Here is a 26,812-nt window from a genome sequence, read left to right on the forward strand (position 1 = left end):
GACATTCGATATCTTAAACACGGGGAGACTAACACACTCATAATAAGAAGGAGCCCAAAAATGTAATTTGAGATTGGTGCGGTAGTTCAATAATAGTTCTCTAATGGAATGAATTATTATTGATAAAATTAAGTTGTGTGTTCGGGGCGAACACGGGATGCTTAATTTTATCGGGAGACCAAAACCAATTCTTCCTCTCGGTCCCTATCGTAGCCTCTTATTTATAGAGTACTATACCCACCTATACCCACCTTCTATACCCACCAATAGGGGGCCAGCCAAGCTAGCTTGGGAACCAAGCTAGGGCCGGCCTAGGTATAAATTTGGGTGGGCCGCCCTAGCTTGAACCCAAGTTAGTGGGGGCCGGCCAAATTAAATTAAAAAAAGAATTTTAATTTTAATTTTTATTATGTGGAAGAAATAATTTATTAAAGAGAATTAAAATTAAAATATCTCTCTTGTAAAAGATCTATAAAAGATTAAAGAAAGAGATTAGATCTCTTTCCTTATTTGTAGATTGGTGAGATATTTTATTTTCTCTTTAAAATTATCCACATGTTGATAAAATTAAAATTATAGAAATTTCTTTTTATCAACCATGAAGAGATTTTTAAAGAGAAATTTTAATTTTAAAATTTCCGGAAACAAATTAGGAAGTTTTAATTGTTGATTAAAACTTGTCTAATTTATCTCTTTTAATGTGGCCGGCCATTAGAGATTAATTGGGGAAATTTTATTTTATTTTTATCAATTAAATCATGTTAAGGGAATTAAGAAAATTTTATTGTAATTAAATTTCCTAATTTGCCTAGGCCAAGGAATATAAAAGAAGGGGTGAGGGTGCCTTCATGAGATACAACCTCTATTATTTCTCTCCCTCTTTTATTCCTTGGAGTGGTCGGCCATCCTCTTCCTCTCTCCCTCTTTGTGGTGGCCAAAACTCTCAAAGGCTTGGAGCTCTTGTGGCGGCCGGATACTACTTGGAGAAGAAGAAGAAGAAGAAGGAGAGAAAGCTAGCATCTCTTGGAGCTTGGTTGGTGTTTTGTTCTTCATCCTTGGTTAAGCTTTTTGTGGCTGAACCTAGCTAGGAGGAGAAGAAGGTGGTTGGTGGTTTCTCATCTCGGAAGATCGTTGCCCACACAACATCCGAGGTTAGAAGAGGAATACGGTAGAAGATCAAGAGGTCTTTCTAAAAGGTATAACTAGTAATTTTTCTTTCCGCATCATACTAGTTATTTTTGGAAATAATACCAAATACAAGAGAATTACGATTCTAGAATTTCGAATATATTTTTCGATGTTGTGTTCTTTTGTTTTTTCTTTTCCTTGTGATTTGATTGTTCTTTTCGGTTAACCTAAAGTTATTTTAGGAAATTAAATATTAGCTTTCTATAAAAGGTTTTGTCTAGTCGGTGGTGGTTGCTCCCATATCCAAGAAGGCCATGTGCCTCGCCACGTCAGTACTGGGAACCGATTATGGAAATTAATATTTAATGGAATTAATAACTTAAGGTGATTTGGGTCGAACGTGTTAAGTTCCGTAGGAGATCCAATTCAAAACTTAAAAGAACAAATAGATTAAGTTTTGGATCAAACGTGTTAAGTTCCGCAGGCGATCCAAAATTTAATTTAAAAGAACACATGGTAGCAAGGAAAAGGTTCAGACCTTTGTACAAAATTTTTATACAGTGGAACCTCTAAGCTTTCCGAATAGCAACCAACAGATTAAACTTTCTTACTATCTTTGAAGAGTCTGCGTTGACATAGCCTAAGCCCCAGTGCCCCTCCCTCTTGAAGCCCAAGTAGGGGGACACAAATTATTCAACATAGTTCCAACACGTCATTAGAGGAAATCTCGTCATCGGTGTCTCACAAAGTGGCAAAATTTAGATGCATCTGTTGGGTTTTTCGGGCCGCGAAAACCGCTTTTCGCGTCGCGGAAACCCCGAATCACCCAAAGCCGTAGATCCGTGCAAAGAAAACCGAACGAAAATTACGAGTACGAGTTTTTAAATATCTAGATCTACTCCTAGATCTATGTGTTAAGAAGTATACATTGAAGCGTGCCCTTTCGCGTTCCCGCTCGTCCAAAGAATTGCCGGATCTCTAGACCGTCAAGCGTCGGTCCTCTAGAAGTATCCACACGGACACGTAGGTGGAGAAAACCTCACACAAAGGTGTGCTAGCACCTTGGTAAGATTCGGCCAAGCAAGGAGGAGAGGGAGAGGGAGAGCTTGAGAGGAAGAAGATGCAATAATGATCACTTGAATGAAAATGAATCCATTTTCATTCAAATTATGGCCGGCCACATTTCCCAAATGTAACCCCTCCATTAATGCATTAAGTTGTCATCAAAGAGGGAATGTAACCTCCATGAGGTGGCACTCACTAGTAACTCCCATGAGGTGGCAACCATGATGATGTGGTGCATCATCATTGGTCCACATCAATGCCAACTCACCAATGAGGTGGCATAAAGTCAAGTCAAACTTGACTTTTAATCTTCCTCTCAAGTCAAGTCAAACTTTACCAAATCTCTTCCATGGTTGATCTAATCTAACCATTTGATTCAAGCCAACTTAATATAATGAATCTAATTCATTAAATTAAGTTGATTTAATGAGTCATAATCTAAATTAGACTAATTGAATACATGAATCAACTTGAGTCCAACTCAAGTTAGCTCAATTAGGATTACTCTTAATCCAATTTGATTCATCAAATGAATATAATCCTTTTGGTTCATCATATGAACCTAATCTCCATCTAATTGTCCTTAGTGTGTGACCCTATAGGTTCTTGTAACGTTGGCAATGCCCTAAACCCATTTAGGAGCATAAGTAATGAGCGGTATCTAGCAACACATCATTACTACCCAAGTTACAAGAATGTCGAGATCCGACATCACCTTGTGACTACTAACTGTGACTCCTCACAAAATATGACAAGTGTCCTTCTATCCTAGACATCTAGATTGATCAATGTGAGGCATAGACCGTGTCATCCTCTGACCAATCTAAATCTTGAACTCCAAGTAGACTCACTAAATCAAATGAGCTCAATATCCCATATTGACTCATTTGGGCATGGCCATGCACTTCGTGGTCTCACTCTATCAAGAATACCGATGTCTCTCCCGTCATATAGGAGAGATAGATCCCATCTACATCACTCACATCCCTCTGCATAATTTGTTATATACCCAGTAATCGCCTTTATAGTCCACCCAGTTACGGGTGACGTTTGACGAAACCAAAGTACATAACTCCTTATGTAGGGATCTATGGTGACTTCAGGTCTAAGGACTAGTAGTCATACTAATAGCCACATGAGAAAGTATATGACACTCATATAACGATCCATGATACTTTCTCATGGAGGGTCATTCAGTATACATTCTCTAATGTATACCCATGTGTCAACTTGATATCTCTATATCCATGACTTGTGAGATCAAGTCATCGAGTTGACCTACATGCTAGTCTTATTGCATTAACATTGTCCCTGAATGTTAATACTCGACTAGGAATGATTAAGAGTAGTGTTCTCTATATTATCTCACTATCGGTTCAACTAACCGATTGATATAGGTGAGAACCATCTACTCAAGGACATTATTATACTTAGTTTATTTAGCACCAATACAAGTAAGTATAATAACCAAAATCCAAATGTCTTTATTAATATACAAGAATATGATACAATGAGTCCATCTAATCATCAAATGATTGGCTCTAGGGCTCTAACTAACAATCTCCCACTAGCACTAGTGTCAATCAGTATATGCTCTAAGGCCTAATGACCTAGTGTGACCATCATGCTTTCTCTGTGCCAAAGCCTTGGTCAAGGGATCTGCGATGTTAGCCTCTGTAGGTACTCTGCAAATCTTCACATCTCCTCTATCGATAATCTCTCGAATGAGATGGTAGCGCCGTAGTATGTGCTTGGTCCACTGGTGTGAGCGAGGTTCCTTCGCCTGTGCTATAGCTCCATTGTTGTCACAATAGAGCTCAACTGGGTCAGCGATGCTAGGAACCACCCCAAGTTCAGTGATGAACTTGTGGATCCAAACTGCCTCCTTTGCTGCCTCTGATGCAGCAATATACTCGGCTTCTGTTGTAGAATCAGCTACTGTATCTTGCTTCGAACTCTTCCAGCTGACAGCACCACCATTAATGCAAAATACGAACCCCGACTACGATCTATAGTCATCCTGGTTGGTCTGGAAGCTAGCATCACTGTAACCCTTTACAGCTAGCTCATCATTGCCTTCATATATTAAGAAATATTATTTAGTCCTTCTTAAGTACTTAAGAATATTCTTGACCGCTATCCAGTGACTTTCACCTGGATCTGACTGTTATCTGCTCGTCATGCTCAAAGCATACGGACATCAGGTCGAGTACATAGCATGGCGTACATGATCGATCCTATGGCTGAGGCATAAGGGATCTGATCCATGCGGTCTCTCTCCTCTCTAGAAGAGGGACCTTGAGTCTTCGAAAGACTCATGCCATGTGACATCGGCAGAAATCCCTTCTTGGAGTTCTGCATGGAAAACCGAAGGAGTACCTTGTCAATATATGTACTCTGACTTAGGCCAAGCAATCTCTTAGATCTATCTCTATATATCTGTATCCCTAGAATGCGGGATGCCTCACCTAAGTCCTTCATTGAGAAGCAACTCCCTAGCCAGGTCTTGACAGACTGAAGCATAGGGATGTCCTTCCCAATGAGTAGTATGTCATCCATATACAATATGAGGAAGACAACTATATCCCCTACAACCTTCTTGTAGACACAAGGCTCATCTTCGTTCTTGATAAAACCAAACTGTTTGATTGCATCATCGAATCGAAGATTCCAGCTCTGAGAAGCTTGCTTTAGTCCATAAATGGACCTATGCAGCTTGCTAGTATGTTGTGGATCTACAAAATCCTCGGGTTGTGTCATGTACACATCCTCGAGCGGGTTTCCTTCGAAACGCGGTTTGACATCCATCCGCCATATCTCATAGTCATGGTAGGTTGCAATATCAAGCATGATCCGAATGGACTTAAACATCGCCATTGAGAAAAGGTTTCATCATAGTCGATACCATGAATCCTGTTTGAAACCTTTAGCTACCAAGCGACCCTTATAGATAAGTCCATCCATGTCTTTCTCTTAAAGACCCACTTACACCCAATGGTTTTACCCTTGGTGGATCAACCAAAGTCCATACTTGGTTGGTGTACATGGATTCCATTTCGGATCTCATGGCCTCTAGCCATTTCTTGGAAATTAGTCTTATCACAGCTTCCTGATAAGTGGTAGGCTCATCCTCTATGAGCACAACGTCATCATGGTCAAACAACAGAAATGAGTATCTCCTGCGACGACGTACCCTATCAGACCTGTGAAGAGGTATGTCTACTTGAACCGGTTGTTGTTCCTCAACTCCTTGTGGAACAACATCATCCACAACACTTTATGGTTCCAGTTCAATTTCCATCGAGGCATCTGTGCTATTGTTCGCATCTTGAACTTCTTCAAGATCGAACGCGCTCCCACTAGTCTTTCTAGAAACAAAGTCCCTTTCTAGAAAGACCCCAGTCTTTGCCACAACTACCTTGTGCTGACTGGGAATGTAGAGGTAATATCCCTTAGTTTCCTTAGGATATCCGATGAAATAGCACTTCTCGGATTTGGGTCCTAATTTGTCTGAGACTTGACGTCATACGTAAGCCTCACAGCCCCAAATCCTCATGAAAGACACCTGGGCATCTCTCCCAGTCCATATCCTATATGGTGTCTTTATCACGGCCTTGGATGGAACTCGGTTGAGAATGAAAGCTGTCGTGTCTAGAGCATATCCCCATAGATATGTCGGAAGATCTGTGTGACTCATCATAGATCGTACCATATCTAATAAAGTACGATTCCTCCATTCGGATACACCATTCCACTGTAGTGTTCCAGGAGGAGTGAGTTGAGATAAAATCCCACACTCAGCTAAGTAGTCACGAAACTCATGGCTTAAGTATTCACCACCTCGATCTGATCGAAGTACCTTAATACTCTTACCAAACTGGTTCTGTACTTCATTCTTGAATTCTTTGAACTTTTCAAAGGATTCAGATTTATGTGTCATCAAATACACATAACCATATCTACTGAAGTCATTAGTAAATGTGATGAAGTACCTATAACCGCCTCTAGCAGCGACATTGAAAGGGCCACATACATCACTATGTATGAGTCCTAACAAATCAGTCGCTCTCTCGCTGTGCCCACTAAAGGGAGTCTTGGTCATCTTGCCTCGTAGACATGACTCGCATATCTTATATGATTCAAAATCAAATGAGTCCAGCAAACCATCCTTATGAAGCTGGGATAAGCGCTTGTCATTTATATGACCTAAGCGACAGTGCCAGAGATAGGTGTGGTTCATATCGTTCGATTTGAACCTCTTGGTACTAACATTATAGATATAGCTCTCAAGCTCTAGAATATAGAGTCCGTTCATCAGAGGTGCACTACAATAGAACATATCGTTTAAATAGACAGAACAACATTTGTTCTTTATTATAACGAGAATCCTTTCTTGTCCAAACAAGAAACCGATATAATGTTCTTAGTTAATGCGGGCACATAACAACAATCGTCTAACTCTAGTATAAGCCCGGAGGGCAGAGATAGAAAATAAGTCCCCTACAGCGCAACAACCCGTGCTCCATTGTCTACTCGTAGGTCTATCTCGCCTTTGTCAATGCTCTGCTATTTCGGTGCTTGTACATTAGTACAAATGTGCGAAGCACATCCAGATCTAATACCCACGACGAAGAAATAGAGGTTGACTTCTATAACATTTATACCAGAAGTATCTTATTTCTCTTCTTGTTAAGATCTTCCTGGTATCCTGTGAATCTCTTCCAATGCCACCCTTGTCCTTGATATAATTGACGAAGATGTTCAACCATATCGTAAGCACACATCAACTCATGTTGCTTCTGAAGCTCAGAGTTCATGGTTGCGAGCATTAGACAGGACACATCTAATGCGCCATCTTGATGCTTCTTGTAAGCATCCCGGTCAGCTCGCGTGGCAGTGGCAGGAGGAGCCTCCGGAATGGGCTGCTCCAGAACGTACAGTTTACGTTCCTGAGTGAGAACTATTCTCAGGTTCCTGTACCAGTCCAGGAAATTTGCTCCGTTGAGCTTGTCCTTCTTAAGGACAGAACGCAGGGAGAAAGAGTTCGTATTCGACGTCATGGTTATCTACAACAGAAAATTTGCAGAAATAAATATCATATTCTTTTAAAATCATTTAATTAGGCCTTTAATTAAATGATTCTCCCACTGAATTCTATAATTCTTGTGGGACAAGATCCACATCATACTAACCCTTGAGTTAGCTTTGGCTAATATGCCCAAGACTTAGTATGATCGGTAGGTAACGATTACCAATTACATCTTTATGCAACTCTTGTTTATAAAATCAATATCCGCATTTATATTAAAACTCGAGTTAGCTTTGGCTAATACGCCCGAGAGTTAATATAGATGTGATTTTGACCTATCTTTTCCAACCGTTGAAAGAATGTCTATAGTTGACTCGATCTAACCGAGCAACTAGGAATACTCAATCTAATTGATTTTGTATTCCCCCATGCGTTGATAGGCGGGACCAAGATTGTCCCTCCGTACCCTACCAAGATAATATGTATTGCTCTACTTTGGCAGATTCAACAATACATGTGATCGAGGTAGTGATAGGTATCACGGCACGGTTAGGCATTTAGAGTTGGTTCGATCGAGATCTAATCTAATCGAAAAGGATGCATCTTGTGCACGACTTAGATCTAATCTAATCGCAAGGGTGCATCATGTGCATGACTTAGATCTAATCTAATCGTAAGGCACTAATTAATTAATTACTTATTAAACATGCATCATATACATAAGCAATTAACTAATTAATCTATTTGTGATTTAGTCATGGCCCCACTATGATCTTCTCAAGCCAATGAAAAGATTGAATGGCCAACCTAGGGTCAACAGCTTCTCCAAGCTCCTCCCTTTGACCACCTTGTGTTGCTCGTGCCCGCCTCGGAACTCCGTCTCGTGTGGATCCTCCACCGCTCCAATTTGTACATTACAATTTGAAACTCGAGTTACATTCGAGTCTAAATCTAATTTACAACCAGAATATATGAGAAAGGCACGACGCGCAGGTCGCGAAAAAATAAAAAACATACAACACGCACAAACACATAACGGCACGCAGGTCGTATTATGAATTACAACACAATCCAATCATATTGGGTTTTTGGGCCATGACTATCACAAAATTAATATATAATTCAAAATTATATATTTTTCATAATTTTCTATAATTTTAAAATTAATTTTTTACAATTTTTACGAGTAAAATTTCCCGGCGGTCCCGTTTAGCGGTTTCGGGCGCAATCGCGGAACGGATCCCCTTGCGGGGCCAGGGGCAGCGCCCCTACCCGCGATCTAACCATCGCGAGGGTTCCTTTGTGATCCAACAGTGCCCAAACTCGCTGTCCCAAAACGATTTGGGTCGAGACATTGCCGTTTCGGAAAAATCTTCCCGGCAAGTTCGTTTTTAGCGATTTCGGGTGCAATCGCGGAGCAAATCCCCTTGCGGGGTTAGGGGCAATACCCCTACCCACGATCTAACCATCGTGAGTTGCTCCTTTGCGATCTAATGGCACCCAAGCCCGCTGTCCCAAACGGATTTGGGGCAAAACGAAGCCGTTTAAGGAAAAACTTCCCGGTAGCCGAAGCCTACAAGTGCCGAGATACTTGTGCTTCGCTTCTACGGAAAAATTACCCATAAAAACATAAAAAACTAAATTTTTACAGAAAATCACAGAAGGTTTATTTTTCATAAAACCAAAAATTAAACTCGTACAAGCCTTGCACGTGGCTCTGATACCACTGTTGGGTTTTTCGGGCCGCAAAAACCGCTTTTCGTGTTGCGGAAACCCCGAATCACCCAAAGCCGTAGATCCGTGCAAAGAAAACCGAACGAAAATTACGAGTACGAGTTTTTAAATGTCTAGATCTACTCCTAGATCTATGTGTTAAGAAGTATACCTTGAAGTGTGCCATTTCGCGTTCCCGCTCGTCCAAGGAATTGCCGGATCTCTAGACCGTCAAGCGTCGGTCCTCTAGAAGTATCCACACGGACACGTAGGTGGAGAAAACCTCACACAAAGGTGTGCTAGCACCTTGGTAAGATTCGGCCAAGCAAGGAGGAGAGGGAGAGGGAGAGCTTGAGAGGAAGAAGATGCAATAATGATCACTTGAATGAAAATGAATCCATTTTCATTCAAATTGTGGCCGGCCACATTTCCCAAATGTAACCCCTCCATTAATGCATTAAGTTGTCATCAAAGAGGGAATGTAACCTCCATGAGGTGGCACTCACTAGTAACTCCCATGAGGTGGCAACCATGATGATGTGGTGCATCATCATTGGTCCACATCAATGCCAACTCACCAATGAGGTGGCATAAAGTCAAGTCAAACTTGACTTTTAATCTTCCTCTCAAGTCAAGTCAAACTTTACCAAATCTCTTCCATGGTTGATCTAATCTAACCATTTGATTCAAGCCAACTTAATATAATGAATCTAATTCATTAAATTAAGTTGATTTAATGAGTCATAATCTAAATTAGACTCATTGAATACATGAATCAACTTGAGTCCAACTCAAGTTAGCCCAATTAGGATTACTCTTAATCCAATTTGATTCATCAAATGAATATAATCCTTTTGTTTCATCATATGAACCTAATCTCCATCTAATTGTCCTTAGTGTGTGACCCTATAGGTTCTTGTAACGTTGGCAATGCCCTAAACCCATTTAGGAGCATAAGTAATGAGCGGTATCTAACAACACATCATTACTACCCAAGTTACAAGAATGTCGAGATCCGACATCACCTTGTGACTACTAATTGTGACTCCTCACAAAATATGACAAGTGTCCTTCTATCCTAGACATCTAGATTGATCAATGTGAGGCATAGACCGTGTCATCCTCTGACCAATCTAAATCTTGAACTCCAAGTAGACTCACTAAATCAAATGAGCTCAATATCCCATATTGACTCATTTGGGCATGGCCATGCACTTCGTGGTCTCACTCTATCAAGAATACCGATGTCTCTCCCGTCATATAGGAGAGATAGATCCCATCTACATCACTCACATCCCTCTGCATAATTTGTTATATACCCAGTAATCGCCTTTATAGTCCACCCAGTTACGGGTGACGTTTGACGAAACCAAAGTACATAACTCCTTATGTAGGGATCTATGGTGACTTCAGGTCTAAGGACTAGTAGTCATACTAATAGCCACATGAGAAAGTATATGACACTCATATAACGATCCATGATACTTTCTCATGGAGGGTCATTCAGTATACATTCTCTAATGTATACCCATGTGTCAACTTGATATCTCTATATCCATGACATGTGAGATCAAGTCATCGAGTTGACCTACATGCTAGTCTTATTGCATTAACATTGTCCCTGAATGTTAATACTCGACTAGGAATGATTAAGAGTAGTGTTCCCTATATCATCTCACTATCGGTTCAACTAACCGATTGATATAGGTGAGAACCATCTACTCAAGGACATTATTATACTTAGTTTATTTGGCACCAATACAAGTAAGTATAATAACCAAAATCCAAATGACTTTATTAATATATAAGAATATGATACAATGAGTCCATCTAATCATCAAATGATTGGCTCTAGGGCTCTAACTAACAGCATCAACTTTAGGAACCAACTAATTGAATTGAGCTCTTAAAATATCTTTTAAGGCCTCAAGGATTATAACAAAACTATTTTTAAAACTCAACTAGTTTAGATTCATCAAGTAATTTTTACTTAAAAGTGTTAAATGATCTCTGAGAACTCGAACAATAATAAAATAAAAAATAAAAAGCAGTTTAGAAATATATAAATAATTTGTTCAATTTTTAAAAAATGGTCTTCTAAAGGTCAAACAATTAAAGTGTGAGTATAGAATTGTTGGGGGTCACTAAAAGGGAGTGAATAATAAATCATGATTCGTTACTTGTTGATTGTATGATCAATATGTAGAGATGGAAAATAACATAAGCAAACATAAAAAAACAATAATAAACGTAAGTATAAGCACACATATAACTTGATTTTACATGATTTGAAATCCTCGATTCCTATTCCACAGTCTTAGTCTTAATGTTACCATCACTAAGCCTTGCTCATTCTCGAAAATCTTTTGGAAGTGAAAAAAATCTCTTACTACACTTGTTCTTACAAACAATACAAGACAAATACAAATATAAAAATGGTATCAAGAGGAATAGAAATAAACATGTTTACACAGAGAAGCTTGACCTTGATCGTTGTTTATCGCTTTTGGATTGTCTCATGAGGCCTGAAAATATAGTAACACTATCCTCTAAAATCTCTAAGAATTAGTATACAAAATCCTCCCAAAATCCTCTCTTATAGGCTTCAAGTCTTGGTCGCTTTTTGTCTATGTCAATTGCTCTACTTGAATTGAATGTTGTACCTACGGAACAACTTTTTCTAACTCTTCATTATCACAACAGTTAATTTTTATTCACCATTAGTTGACTCTTGCCACATTAGTCAAGTGTTGTTATTGAGTTCAAAATATTATATTTGTTGTAATAGTATCGACTAATAACAATTAGTCAAGTTCCCGAATCAATCTAAAAATTTTGTGTTTGCTTAAATAGTGATCAATTGCTCATACTTAATAGTCATCTAATATATAACAAACCCACTAAAATCCCGTCAAATCTCAAACTCATGATTTAGTAGTTCATCAATTAATTATTACTACCTAATAATTGATTGATACCTTTATTTTAGTCTTTAAAAAAGCCGAATTCTCATCTTGCTAATATTTGATTGATTTTAACTTATTAAGACTTTCTTTATCTAACATTGAATCAACTTTAAGCTGTCAGGATTTTATCATTTTCTATCATCCGATCAACTTGAACCTATTTAGATTTTTTTCATTGTCAAGTGTTCGATTAATTTTGACCTATTTGAACTTTACGTCTTATGCCAAGTGTTTGATCTTTCATGTTTCACTTACACTTCACCTCTTATTTTAACTCTCTATTGAATTTTCAATCGTTAAGTATCCGGTTAATTATGATCTACTTAAACTTTTACCTTACTAGCTTCCTATTGAATTCTTAAATATGAAATGTCTAATTAATTATGATTTACTTAGATTTTTTTCAATATTAAATATTCAATTAATTTTGATGTATCTGACTTTTCACTCAATCAACAAATATATTAATTAAATATTAAAATTCAATTTAAAATCAATTCTTACTTAACTAACAGAGTTCAGTCAACCTTAATAAAAGGTTGATTGAACGAACAAGGATAACTCTATAAAAAAACCTAACAAGCTCTATCTGAAATTTGATTATTTTATATTCACTTAACCGCTTTAACTATAGTAAAACCACCATGGATCAAATTTCAAAAACAAAATTTTTTATTATTATTTTTTGAAAATCTATGAAGTAATTATTTTATAATATTATTTTAGATTTTTAAAGGGACACTTTAGAAATTTTGCCGGAAATATAAATGGATGGCTTCGTGGCTCCTACAGCAAAACGAGTGAAATCCTTAATAAAGTAGAGAGAAAAGTGGGGATGCGGGCCCACCCGCAGCGCACCACGGACGGTTGCGAGCCGCTGCCGACGTGGTATCTCATGCCCCGTCGTGACGTGTCGAGGCGGCGCCCCACGCCCTACCGCCTCATCGCCTGCTCCCCTTTCATTTTTTCGCTCGGTCGCCTCTCACTTCTCACCTTCGTTAATCAAATAGCCAATTGATTCCCCTTTATATTAATTTTCTTTTAATCCTCGTTTCCGCTCGCTTATAAATATCTCCTATTCATTTCTTGTTTTATTCCTCTTTATCGCTCTGGTTCCTCTCACGCTTCCCGGTTCGCTCATCGCCGGAAGCCGGCAGCCGGCACCGAAGCCGAATCTCCGGCGGTCCAGGCGAGTGCTCCTACTTTTCCTCTTTATCGCTCTGCTTCCTCTCACGCTTCCCACTTCGCTCATCGCCGGAAGTCGTAACCGAAGCCGAATCCCCGGCGGAACAGGCGAGTGCTCTTACCTTTCGTCTTTGGGTTTATTGCTTCAATCTATTTCGTCAGTTTCTCCCTCCGAGGTATGGGTTTTTGGATTTGCTACCTTTGGATGCTATTGGCGCTACAAAATTTTATGCTGTAGCCGATGTGGTGAATCATTCTTCGGAGTTCCTTCAATCGGAGATCTGTAATTTGACTAATGATGAATGGTCGCAAAAGGAGGAAAGTTTTTCCAATGAGAATTAGATTAATCCTTATTGGTGCTTCCGTAGAGTGTTTTGGTTCCTTTCTCGTGGTTTGTCTTTCTTTACAATGGTTCCGCATTTTCAGTATCACTGTATTCTCCAGTATTCTAACTATTTCAATATTTAGTGCCTTCGATAGCATATCCGAATCTTCCGGCTTCTATTAAAAAATATATATATAGAAGCGAAGTGATCGAACAGTCAAGTCTACGTTACATACATTATATATATCTGCAACCTGCGTACATTATATTTATCTGCAATCTTCTATTTTTTTTCACTAGTTATGGTTTGTAAGTAACTAATATCTTGATGTTCATATCATCTCATTTTTCCTCAAAGAAAAAAAAAGGTCTTATTGTCTCCCAGCTTCAATGTTCTGTTTTGTTGCAGGAGATGTATGATAGTTATTCTCATATTATCAATCCTTTCTATTGGAAAGATGGTTTTGAAACGGTGAATAAGGAAACTGTTAGCAGCACTTGGAGACTAGAATTCATAAAAATGAAAATTCTGACCCCCTAATTCTTCATTAAAATGTCTTTATGATGAGTTTTAGACTTAATCCCATTTGTTGCACAATAACAATTTCCTGCTATTTTTATTGTTTTCTACTCAACGATAAATTTGATCTCATTGACTTAGTTTTTTATACAATCTTATCAAGAGGTAAAAGAATTATCTATATATTTTTCTTTAAGTTATTGTTGGTGCAATCGTGCCCCAAATGTTCCAGTGTGACTTTTTTTTTTGATCTATATACCTAAATTTCATTAAGGGAATATGTACATCAAAACCTTGACACAAAGTGTCCCTACTAAGACATGGGCTATGTGTGCGACCACCATAAAAAAACTTCCTTATCCACTTCCCTCACCTATTACCCATTATTCATACAACACCTAAACCTCTAGGTATAGTACAAATAAAATCTTGTATACTTGTACCTTAATTTTGTGTATGTTGCACTCTTTCAAGCACACCACTCCCTTAAACACGTTTATTTCTGCTAGCTATATTAGTTACATTGTGGATGCAAAAGCGATTTTCTTGGCCTAGTTTCACTAGTCAGTGCCTCAAGCTTCTTATGGAAACATTTCATGGCACTTTGTGGTGGTCATTTGTCTCTTGATTCTCATTCAACACCATATATGATCCTATATAGACTTGTTGCACTTATAGTCAAAGAATAGGTACTCCTTAGTTTATAGCTTGGTGTTGCAGAATTCACATGATCCTGAGAGCTCTTGTAAGGTAATTCAGTTAGCAAACGTCCCTTTTCTCCCAATTACAGGATGAAGGCTTCTTTCGGTAGTATACAAGAGCTTCAAATCAATTCTATAGCTGGCTGCACTCTACTTTTTGGCTTGAAGAACTCATAGACTTGAGCGGTGCATAGCTGATTATCCTTACTTCTGCTTTATCTGAGGTTGATGGCTGAGTTTACCGAGCTTGTATCTTGCACTGCCAGTTGCTTGAAGATTGGTGAATCTCTTTTCTTTGGTTGTCATTCTCACACTGATTGTAAATGGAGGTATACGTTGTTGATCCACTTGACATAAAGTGTGTCGTCCTTGGCATGGATGTTCCAAAGTACCTTGATGAGAATAGCATGGTTGTACTCCTTGTATCCCTGAAATGAAGTCTCCTTCTTCTTTGGCACAACACAAGTTCTTCCACACCACCAAAGACCACTTCGACCCCCATAGAAACATTCTGCAAGTTGGTATCAAGAAGGCAGATAGCTAAAGACATTCCATTCCTTATAACATTGATTGAATTAGCTTGGCTCTAGCAGTATAGAATAAGGTTTTACTGGTCCAACGGTTGATTAGAGAAGCTATCCTGTCCATAAGAGGTGTATAATGCACAATCTTGGGTTTTGTAGCTGCAAGTGGCATACCCTAATATATGAACCTCAGTGTACCCTTTGGGATCTGAGTAAAGGTTCTACATTTACTCTATCTCTGAGCTTATGATGTTTGAAGTGTATATGATTGGCTTCATGGAATTTACCTACAATCCTAATACTGATCTGAATTCCTCTAGGCCTTGTAAAAGGATGTCAACTGAAGTGTTGTCCCTTCTAGCCATGAGGATTAGATCATCTGCGAAAGCCAAGTGTGATATCTTCAAGTTGGCACACTTTAGGTGATAGTTGAAATCCAGGTTTGCTGTCCTCCATTATAACAACTGGATAGGTATTCTATGTAAAGAAGAAAGAGGTTCAATGACAAAGGATCCCCTGGTGGAGCCCCCTTCTTCCCTGAAAGTGTTTATATAATGTATTATTGACCTTCACTGATTAGGACATTTAGTAAACTGGCCAGGGAATCCCATAACAGTCATGACCATCTCTAAGAACTCCTAGCTAATCAAGTCATATGCTTTTCTTAGGTCAACCTTTATCATGCAATGTGGTGAGATACACTTTCTGCTATATTACCTCAATAGCTTCTGAGTTAAGTGTATGTTCTCAACCATGCTCCTTCCTTTAATGAAGGTTGCTTGTGCTAGATCTATGGCTGAGTTCATAACCATGCATCTTAGTAATTACTTTGTATGTCACATTACAACATCAATGGGCTGGTAGTCTTCCACTCTTGGAGCATGATTCGCCTTGGGAATCAACACAATTTCAATGTGGTTGATTTTCTTCAATAAAGAGCTTGATGAGAAGAAATTCTAGAACTACTACCATGAAGTATTGACCAACTATCTCCCAAGCTTTCTTGTAGAAGCATGAGGAAAAAACCATCTGGTCCTATTGATTTGTCATCCCTAATTGCGGACAAGGTTGATTTAACTTTGTCCTCCGTGGAAGGTTTGGTCAAAGCTTCTCCTTGTCAAGTAATAAGAGTACCTGTTGCCATCATCCATTGCTCAAACCCCATACTTGGACTTGCCAAACCTAGCAAAAATGTGTAAAAATCCACAAACTCAGCAGCCAACTCCTGTTGTGATTATGTCCTTAAGCCATCTGCCTTATAAGCCACAGCTATGTAGTTCCTCTTGGCATTCTGTTTGACCATATCATGGAAGAATTTTGTGCACTTGTTGTTGTGCTTTACGTGTTCGCACTTGGCTTTCTGCTGATAAAACATGCGTTCATCATCACAAAGCATTATCGTCTTTCGTCGCAAAATTGCTGCTCATTCCTGAAGTTGCAGATTTCTGGTTTCAGCATGGTACTATAATTGGAAAGTCTCTAGCTGTCACTTGGCTTTCTTTACCTGAGTTGAGTTATGCCTGTAATGCTTCTCATTCAGTTGTTTCAGCGGTTGTCCAGTGTTTTTAGCTGCATACATAGGGAATATCTCTGAGTTCCTCTCCGAAACCAATTCCATTTAGCTTAAACCAGTAGCATGAACTCTAGATGATCCATCCGCATATTGAAAAAACAAAATGCCACTCTTCCCTTCTCCTCCAATCAAAACAAGGTCACCACACTAGGGAGTGAGATGAAAGACAACTTGCAAGTAGATAGGAAGTTTGCTTGCCCATAAGTCCTCTTTTGCATCCATAAGGTGTTAACCATTACCCAATCTAACTTCTCCAAATAGAACTGTTAGTTCAAGTGTAGAAACAACCCTTGGGAGACATATCACTTAATATCAAAGAAAGGAAACAATCCGATATCATTTCAGTCTCTTTGGCTGTATTTGACCTTCTAAAATTTACATAGTTGTAATATTGCATCTTGACCTCATCTCAACCTGATAATTTGAAAAATAGACAATAAGACAGCAGCCCCCACATCTTCTTCTACTTTATCAAAGAGCACTTCATCCTCTCTTTGAATCACCTTCAGCCCAAAGCCTTCCTCCGAATCCCTGTTATCGAAGAGATTCAGCTAGGGACTCTTTCCAGGCAGTACATTCTTCCCACTGAACATTTTTATGGAAATCTTCTTCTACTTATAGTTGTTACTGTCTTCTCCATACCCATCCTCTTCACCCTTAGAGTTGGGAACTTTTGTGTAAGAGCCTTCTTCCACGAAGGCCAATGCCACACTGGAGTTCTCCCTTCCTCCTAACGTAAGATCAACATTGTGTGTAGCCTCTTGCAAGGTTGGGAAGGCCTTAATAGAGCATGTGGTGGCTATTACTGCTTGGGTTGTTAAAAACTCCTTGTTCATGGCCTTCTTCTTCTTACCCATTTGCAGGCCCCTCCTAATTGTATGAGGTTGTGTGGTGGAAGATGCTGGCCTCCATTAAAAGATATCTAATCATTTCAGGCTAACGTTCCCTCACCACTTGCACCGACCCTTGGTTTCAACCAACATTAATGAGGAGTTTGCACTGCCTTTTGTACATTGCACTCTCGACTCCTACTTGAAACAACCAGAGAAGAGGCTATGTGGGGTTCGAGGCTCTTAGGGTAACACCAGTTCCTTCACTTGCTGATTGGAGCCAATGAGGGGAAGTTGAGGAGTTTGCACTTAGGGTAACAACATTAATGCTTCTTCCTCACTTCATAAAGATGTGGATGGTTCCCTGTCCGATCCATCCAACGAACAAGGTCTAGAGTCCTCATTGACTTCCTTAACTCTTGGACTTCTAATCTCTTCCACTTCTTCCAATTATGGAGTTTCAATTTTTTCTTCACTTTCCTCATCTTTGACTTTTTTTTTCCTTTTCTAAGAATCCTCATGAACACACACAATTGGACTCCAAAGTGTTGTGTGTATCCTTACATTCTTCATCTATCTCATCCAAGATTCTTTTAGGCACCACCAATATTAGAGGATTCTAAATTTTCGTGTTCCCTTTATATAGCTCAAATTGGTGCTTCATCTAATCTTTTGTTCGAACTTTCTTTCCTTCTTCATCTCTAAGTTGTGTACCTCCACCGAAGCATTAAAAGCTTTATGAAGTGAGGAAGAAGCATTAAAAACTCAAGTTTTGAGTACCTCCACCGAAGTCAAAGAGCACATTATATGCTTTAAGTGCAATAAAAAAGGACACGGTAAAAATAGATGCCTAATTGCCATGGAGAAGGCAAGAAATGTAAAGAGGTAAATCTTTCTAAACTTGTTAAAATGAATAATATTTTATCTAACCAATGTTGTAGGAACTTGGATGCCATGAAGAACCACATCATTTGTTTCACGTGTGGAGAGAGGTCATTATTATACTAAGAGCCCAAAGAAGGGGAGGTCAAGAAGAAGCAAATGAGGAAATGGGCAAATGGATGCTTATGTTGAGGGGGAACTCCAAAGGTAAAAAGAAGGTAAACTCTCCTAATTTGAATTTCAACTCAAATTTATAATTTGAATTTCAACTCAAATTTGAATTCTTCCATGTATAGGAGTAATAATTTTATCCATTAACCCATACATAACTATGGCAAGCTTCAAAATTTCATTCCGTGCCTGGTGGAACGGGCGAAACTTATCGTTCCGCCCGCGCACCGAAACCGGCACCAACCTAGGGAAGATTTCGTCGGCGTCATGCGTCGCTCGTCGTCGCGCGGCAGCATGGACAGCGTCGCCAAACTCTTCCCGTGCCTCCGGAAGCGTCGCGGGGCGCCAAAAAGGTCGAGGGCTACGGAGGCGTCGGGACACGACGTTTTTGGCGGCGCCAAAAGTGTCATGGGACGCTTCCAGCGCCGCCGGAAGCATCGCCGGACGCCTCCGGTGCCGCCGGAGGTGTCGCCGGACGCCTCCGACGCCGTCGGAGGCGCCAGATGGGTCGCGGCGTCGTGGTTGAGTCGCGGCGTCGCAGGTGAGTTGTGGCTTCGACGAAGCCACTGGTTACTGTGCAAAATTTAATTTTGCAACTTAAATAAATAAAACAATTCCCATTCCCACTTAATTGTGATATGTTAAAGAGGCTTACACAAATCCTAATTAAATTATCCTAATAAAATATAAAAAAATATATTTAAATTTTTTTTAAAAATAATAAATTTCATTAAATAATATTCTAAAATTATTTTTACTATTTTAAAAATTCTAAAAAAAACTTTAAAATTCTAAAATAAATTTTAAAATTTTTATAAAAATTCTAATAAATCAAATTTTTATTCTTATATATTTTTTAATTATTTTATATTTTTTACTGTTTTGATATTTAATTGATATTCTAATTTTTTTTACTATTTTAAATATATATTATTTAAACTATTAATTAATTAAATAAACAAATAGTTAATTTATATGATTATTATATATAAAATAGAATTTTATATTAATTTATATAATTATGATTATTTAATCCGAACATTGAAGAACTATAAAGATTATCTAAGTAAAATATTACAAGAATCATTGCTTCCATTTAACATATTATATTATGATGTACCACTTTTAATTAGAGTTATTTATGCATCAATTGTTTTTTTAAAAAAAAAACTATATTTAATTATTTTTTATAACAATATTAAGTTGTTTAATAATGAAGAACTTATATAAAATCAATATATAACTTATTTTTAAATTATACACAATAAATATATTTATCTAATAATTACTATATATATAAATAAAAAATGCCGAAACTGTATCGGCGCGGCACGATACGATACCGAAACCGTATCGTTCCAGTCTGGGACCGAAACCTCGGCACGGGTCGAAATTTTAAACCTTGAACTATGGTTTTAAATATCATGATAAATCTAGGATTATAATTCATGATAATTTTAGGACATAATTTCATGATAGGACTACTTTTCTTAGGAAGACGCAATTAAAATGGAACATAGGCAAGCAAAAAAGGAAGGATAAACACATTCCTAGGAATAGGTCTAGGAATGTCTATGAAAGACAAGATAAATCTAGAATTTGCAAACTAGAATTAGAGACCAAGCTTTGATGGTAAAGCTTGTGGACCTAGAGAAGATCTTGAAAAAGATTTATCATTGGATCTAAAAACTTAAATGCAATGTTGGGAAGCTAAAAGCTCATACATGATAGATTGGGTTTGGGATACCAATTTTCATCATATAAAATTGAGGTACCATAATATACCAAGGTGGCATTCAATTATGGTACCAAGAAGTCTTCTAGGATAAACTATGACATGGTGGAATTTTGGCCATGGAAGGTGGCTAAGGATGGAAGCTCTAGGAAGAGCTTCATGAGCCAAGTTGGAACTCATGGTCTTGCGATCCAAAGATAGGGATTCTAGAAAGGGTCCATATGATATGTCAATGATTTGGAGATGAATGAAAATCTTACCTTGAAGATTGGGATGAATAAAAATCTCAATCCTTGGAGGTTGGAACATTGGTATGGAGTTTCATGTAACGAATATATGAGAAATGTTCATGAGGTATGAAATGGATATTCAATTATATGAGATGTTAAATTAACTAGTGCAATGGGTGCATTTCATTTTGGATTGGGCAAATACAATAAACAGAAAGCTAAAAGTAGGACTTTAAGTCAAGGTTCACTTAAACTATTTAGTTAGTTTTGAATTTTGTGTCAAACATGGGGTTGGTAAATATTTTTAGTAAAATCCATCTTTCCCATGTAGCCATGGGTTAGACAAATATTTCCACAAAATTTAGAAATAACTAGAGATTGTAAAATTATTTGTGAATTTAGAAACCAAATGGATTGTTAATATTGGCAGTTGAATATCATGGGTTTCAATTGATTAGCAGAATGCTAAAAATGTTGAATATGGGGTTTCAGTTTTGTGATTGACCATGAGAACTTGGCATTCATATATGGAATCCATTTGGAGAATTTGTATATAAGTTAAGGGCCATGCTCGATTTGAAAAAAAAGCATCCTAGTGCACGGAGCTCCTGCTATGCAGGGTCCGACCCGGGGAAGGATCGATTATATGCAGTCTTACCTTGCTTTTTACAAGAGGTTGTTTCAAGGATTCGAACACCTTTTGGTCACAAAGCAATAACTTTACTGTTGCGCCAAGGCTCTCCCTTAAGGGCCATGGTTGATGCATAAGAACAATTGTTAGGAGATATTTGGTTCAAAAGTCAAGCCCCTTTTTTACCGAATCATCAAAGGGGCGCCCTATGTTGATTTTTTATCAAAAGAGCACCTTACTCTCATACGAGCTATGATTTTGCAGCTATTACAACATGATTTTTTTTTAAACTAAAATTGTTTAGAGTCTCTAAAAAGGATTTAAATGATGTTTTGAGCCTTGAATTAGGCCCTTATGGGTTCCACCCCATAATTAATTGTAGATTTCTAAACGAGGTTCGATTTGATATATTGTGTATCCCATAGTTCAACCCGAGTCAAAAGTTATGACCTCTTAAAGTTTAGGGTTTAACGGCTTGGTTTCTGGCTAAAAAAAATATCATTTAAATCTTTTTCGGAGACTTCGAACAATTTTTGTCTTAATTTTTTTTTAAAATGTTGTAATGGCTATGAAATTGTATTTGCTATAACTTGTAGTGGCTATAGGTTTGTACCTGCTACAACGCATCGATTTAGGCGGGAAAAAATAGGAAAGAGATAATAATGGAAATAAACCGCCATTGTGTAGTATAGGGTAGTTGGGTAATTATACATGGGGGTAGGCATCCTTTTGATAAAAAATCAAAATAGGGTGTCATCTTGATAATTCCAAAAAAAAGGGCATCCTTTTGACTTTTATCCTTTTTTTGGTGTGGCAAAGGGGGAGAAAAGAAAAAGTTTTAGTGAAAATCTTATTCTCCTCTCAAGGTTCTTGGATTACCAACAATCAAAGTTTTTATCCTACTAAGTGAGATAGGTTATAAGGATCTTCCTACGATATTAGGCTTGATCTTGTCTATATCCTTATTTATATTTAAACGAATTTCATTCTATTTTATCATTATTAACCAAGTCTTTTTTTAGTCTTTCTTTCTCTATCGATGAGTGTATTCATTATAGTCTTACATCGCTTAACTGAGACATTTATTTGATACCTAAGTACTTGTCTATACTATCTTAAATGGGTTTTTCGGAGTTTTTCCTCATAGGTGCAACCCCAATTTTCCCTTGAATGTTCTTGTTTCTTATCTATCCATCCTCCTATATTCGCACATCCACGTTCATCTTAACATCCTTATTTTGCAACTCATCTTTTGCTTGTGTGCTCACTTTATAACCCAATATTCAACATCATATAACATAACAAGTTTAAATTGTTGAACTTTCTTTTAGCATTTAGAGGTACTTTATGACCACAATAAACATTTGACGCACTCCTTCATTTCAACCATCATACTTGTGTTATATGGAAAACATCTCTATCAACTACTTCAATGTTTATGTTTTGATTAAGAGGACCCTAATTTAAAATTAAAGGGAGAAAAGCGAAAAAATTTATGGGTGTTGGTGCAATTGTGCCTCAAGTGATGTATGGGCAAAGGATTTAAGTTAGGTCTTGCATTGTATTTAGTATGTGTGTTTGAGTGTACAGAGACTTGTAGGAACACATATGAAACTTAGAGAGCTTGTTTGGTTGTTAACTTAGCGTGACTAAGATAACATGCTTAGTGGCTTGGAGGTTCAGAGAGATCAAAAAGGAATGATTTGACACATCTGAGGAATCGTAGGACAAGGAGCACTAAGGTGGTGCTAAGCAATTTTGGAGCAATGACCTAGCACGTTTAGGTGGTAGCTCGATGACTTGAGGTTTGTAAGAGATCTGAGAAGATTGCATGTGGCAGACCAAGGGACCATAGGACGAGGAGCATTAAGGCAATGAGGATAACAACCATTGGAGGCAAACAATATATAGGCATGAGACTTGAAGGATTGTAAGTGGAGGAGTTGAGGGCTCAGGTGAATCCAAGGGACATATAACCTACGGTAGATGACTGAGAGCGAAGTCAAGCTGTAAAAGTAAGACTCTTGTAAGTTGATTGTTTTGTGACCTGTAGCCACGGGATGAGGATGTCACTCAATATAGATGAGCTTGACTATAGAACCAATCGTAGTCCGTGTCTATAGTCGATTGTTAATGGACCACAATTGACTAGCGATTGGGAACTAGTACTATAAATGGATAAAGGTTGACTAGTCAATTAGTATGGAATCCAATCAGTTGGTGTTGAAGTCAATTAATGAAAGAGGCAGTCGACTCGTAAACTAAAATCCCGAAGTTGTGGTAAACTAGTGTTTATGATTTGGAGCAATTGACTACTGTTGATTTCAATCAACTAGAGGAATAGTCAATTGGGGTAGGTTCGATGAGCCAATGAATAGAATGATTCTTCGCGGCTTACTTGACTAGATAATGAACTTATAGTAAGTAACCAGACAATTGTTTGCCGACATGGAAAGCATAAAGAAATCGTTGTTGCATGATAACTATTAAATCATGTGGACTTGATGATGATGGAGAGTCAATTGTTAGGCAATAGGCAGACTTATAACAAGGATTCGAAGGGTATAGGAGGGGTCGTGGAGACTTCTAAGGTTGACGAAATAGAATTAGTTAAACTCTATTAAAAGCCTTATATTTATGTGCTTTTCCTTTTTAGAATTCCTTTGTAATCTCGAGCTTGAGCTTTTAAGATGTTCTCCACCTCTAGTAGTTGATCGAGAAGGAGAAAGTTAGTGGTGTTTTTTAGAAGTGATCCACCTATAAATCATAGCTGTGGAGTAGGGACCTGGTGTTGCTGAGCCATGTCAAACAAACATGTTGGCTATTGGTTCGATTGGTTTTTTGTTTTCATTTCCACTACTAGTGGTTTGTTTGTAACCTTGCTATCGAGAGCAAGAGCATATTAGAATCATGCTTGTAGGTTAACGATTGATAAGATTGATTGTTATTCATCTGTTCTCCCTCTAGCTTGGTCATTTGATCCTATCAATAGGAACCTTGTTCTCCTCTATAATGAATTTAGGAAAGTTTAGGTCAGTGGGAGCCTATATGTAGGTCCCGGTGCATGATATTGCATTTTGTGCATGTGCATGGGCGTTTTATTATTGTTTTGGTTTTCTTAACATAAACGAATTGCTAAACATCAGAAAAGGGAATATTATTGGTTGGTGTAATCGTGCCCTAAGTGGTCTAGTGTGATCTTGAATTTTGTTGTCTAGGGAAAAGGTTTAAGTTAGATTTTTCTGGTGTATTTTATGTGTGTTTGAATATGTCGAGACTTGTAGGAACACACATAGAGCTTAAAAAGTTCATGGCTTGGTGTGGCTAAGTTGTCGCGTCGCCAAGGTGGCATGCTTAATGGTTCGGATGTCTGGGGAGATCAGAGAAGGATGAGATGGGACATTCGAGGGACTATAGGACGAGGAGCATTGAGATGGTATTGGAGTATCTCTGAGCAATGACTTGGCAGGTTGGTAATTTATTGGCTCGTGGTCCATGAATGATCAATGAAGGTTGCATGTGGCAGACCAAGGGAAGCCCAATGTGACAAAAAACTACTGCAAGTCATTGCAGAAAATGCCATTGTAGAAAATATTACAATGGAAAAACTTTGTGTAAGTTTGTGACAATTTACACTGTTCCAAATCTATTGTAATTAAACAATCATATATGACAATTCTTGTGATGGAAAACACCAATCATGAATAACCAATCTGACACTAACTATTGTGTGTTGTGTAAGGAATTGAATTGCCATCAACAGTGTAAACTTGTCATAATAAAGTTTCACATTTTTATCCATCATAGAAAGGTTTTACATTAAAAACATTTTTTAAAATAGAAAATCCTTTTTACATAAGATAATGTTAAGGATACACAAGTCTTGTATACAAATTACACATTTATAACATTCCAAACATCAAAATGTCGTAGTTACATGATAAATAAACACACAAATATAAACCAGATAAGAAAATGTTGCTATTGATTTTAAGATTGGTCACTCTTTTCAATTTCAGAAAAGATAGACTTTTGAATATCTCTCAATAGGATAAATCTTCTATTTTAAAAGTTGTAATGGCATTTAAAAAGGCTGTCAAACAATGACAAGTCAAATAAATAAACATTGAAACCATTTTTCACACCATTAAGAGATGGTGTTGTGAATATAAATGTATTTGGAGAGGAATGAATGGGGTGCAAATGCGTTTGGTGAAGGATTATAGGATTTCTTGGGCTAATAATGCATAATCAATATGATGTTCTTTTCATCTACTAGACATATCAATAACAATTTTATAGTTATCATTAACATGTTCTTTTTAGTACCGTAGATGTGTCTTATGCACACGATAGATATCTTTGTCTAAAAGATAGAAGTATAAAAATGAAATAAATAAATAAGTCTTTGAGCTTTGAACTCCAAAAGTGCCTATAAAATAGACATGTTTGTAAATATTGTGATAGAATTATCACAAATTAGAAACTTGCTTTCCTAATTTTTTTTCTTTCTTTTATTCAATTTTTTTTGTCCTCTTAGGGTAGTGTGGCAATTGTGAATTTAATGTTGGATGTTCTCTAGAGGTGGTGAATTGTCAAGAGCTCTTTTGAAGGCTCACTTCAAGATCGTCTGCCACAGGACATAAGTTACATGTGATAGAATTTTAGTGGTCATATGATTAATGTCATTTTGAATGTTCTTAAAGTAGGTAGGCCATTAAGATGCTCTATGGGGGTAAGATTAGGGCATAATGAAAAGCGCTTTAATCTCTAGAGAGAAATTGAGGTAGGAATTATGTCTTGTAGTGCTATGATTTTCTTCATCACTATCTCTCTATTTTTCTCTTGAAATGTAGAATGAGTCTTGAGGTTACTTTTTAAAAATCACCTCCTTGGGACTCATTTTCATGAGATAGTTGATTTGATGACGGTGGGGCTTTTGCTTTTTTTCATATAGGATAGGATTAACTTTACTCTCGAACCTTTTGTTTCCTATTTATGTTTAATAAGAAAGAAGATTTATAAATTTTCATTCTTATTTACAACTCTAGTTTAGAGAGCACGGTGTCTAATGTTCTTCCTATTGTATTTTACGGTGTATATATTTTCACTTTCTTGGTGTGAGATCATATGGTTCCTATCTATCTGAGATGACATGGGCAGTGTTCATAGGGAGAACATCACACTATTGTATAAGTTTACTAGTTCATCTGATAAAAACCAAAAGGTTTAAAATTTTGAGTTGGTACTGGATTTAAGTTTCGGTTTATAACCGGAAAGATGCACTGTATAGTGTGGTGCTAATATGGCTTTGGTACTTTTTTAAATGTAAAACATATTATAAGATTAAGAATTATTTCATATTATATTATAAAATTAAGAATAATTTGGTTCAATATTTAATCAAAATTGTAGTATATTTTATAAAATTAGGAATTATATTATATTTAATTTTTTTTCATATCTCTTGAAAAAATTCTTAGTTGAAAAAGGAAAAGAAAAGATTTTGTGAATTAGGGGAACAAAGAGAAATATTAGAAGGTAAAAAAAAATCAATGAATGAAAGAGGAAAGTAACTAATCAGCAAGAAAAGAAGTAAAAAAA

At 37.4% G+C, this 26,812-nt stretch overlaps 1 protein-coding gene across 2 annotated transcripts in view; it reads left to right on the forward strand.

Moving 5' to 3' along the window:
• The first annotated feature begins 12,886 nt into the window (after window positions 1-12,886).
• The window catches only part of LOC121974888, a 32,583-nt gene continuing 18,657 nt past the window's right edge, over window positions 12,887-26,812 (forward strand). The window contains exons 1-2 of one of the 2 annotated variants that reach the window (XM_042526163.1): window positions 12,887-13,194; window positions 18,501-18,659. The gene's annotated coding sequence lies outside the window, so the exon portion shown is untranslated. Of the gene's footprint in view, window positions 13,195-18,500; window positions 18,660-26,812 lie in introns of those variants that run through there. The other variant, XM_042526164.1, reaches the window with a different exon arrangement.

The sequence above is a fragment of the Zingiber officinale genome, chromosome 4B, assembly GCF_018446385.1.
Source record: "Zingiber officinale cultivar Zhangliang chromosome 4B, Zo_v1.1, whole genome shotgun sequence".
NCBI lineage: Eukaryota > Viridiplantae > Streptophyta > Magnoliopsida > Zingiberales > Zingiberaceae > Zingiber > Zingiber officinale.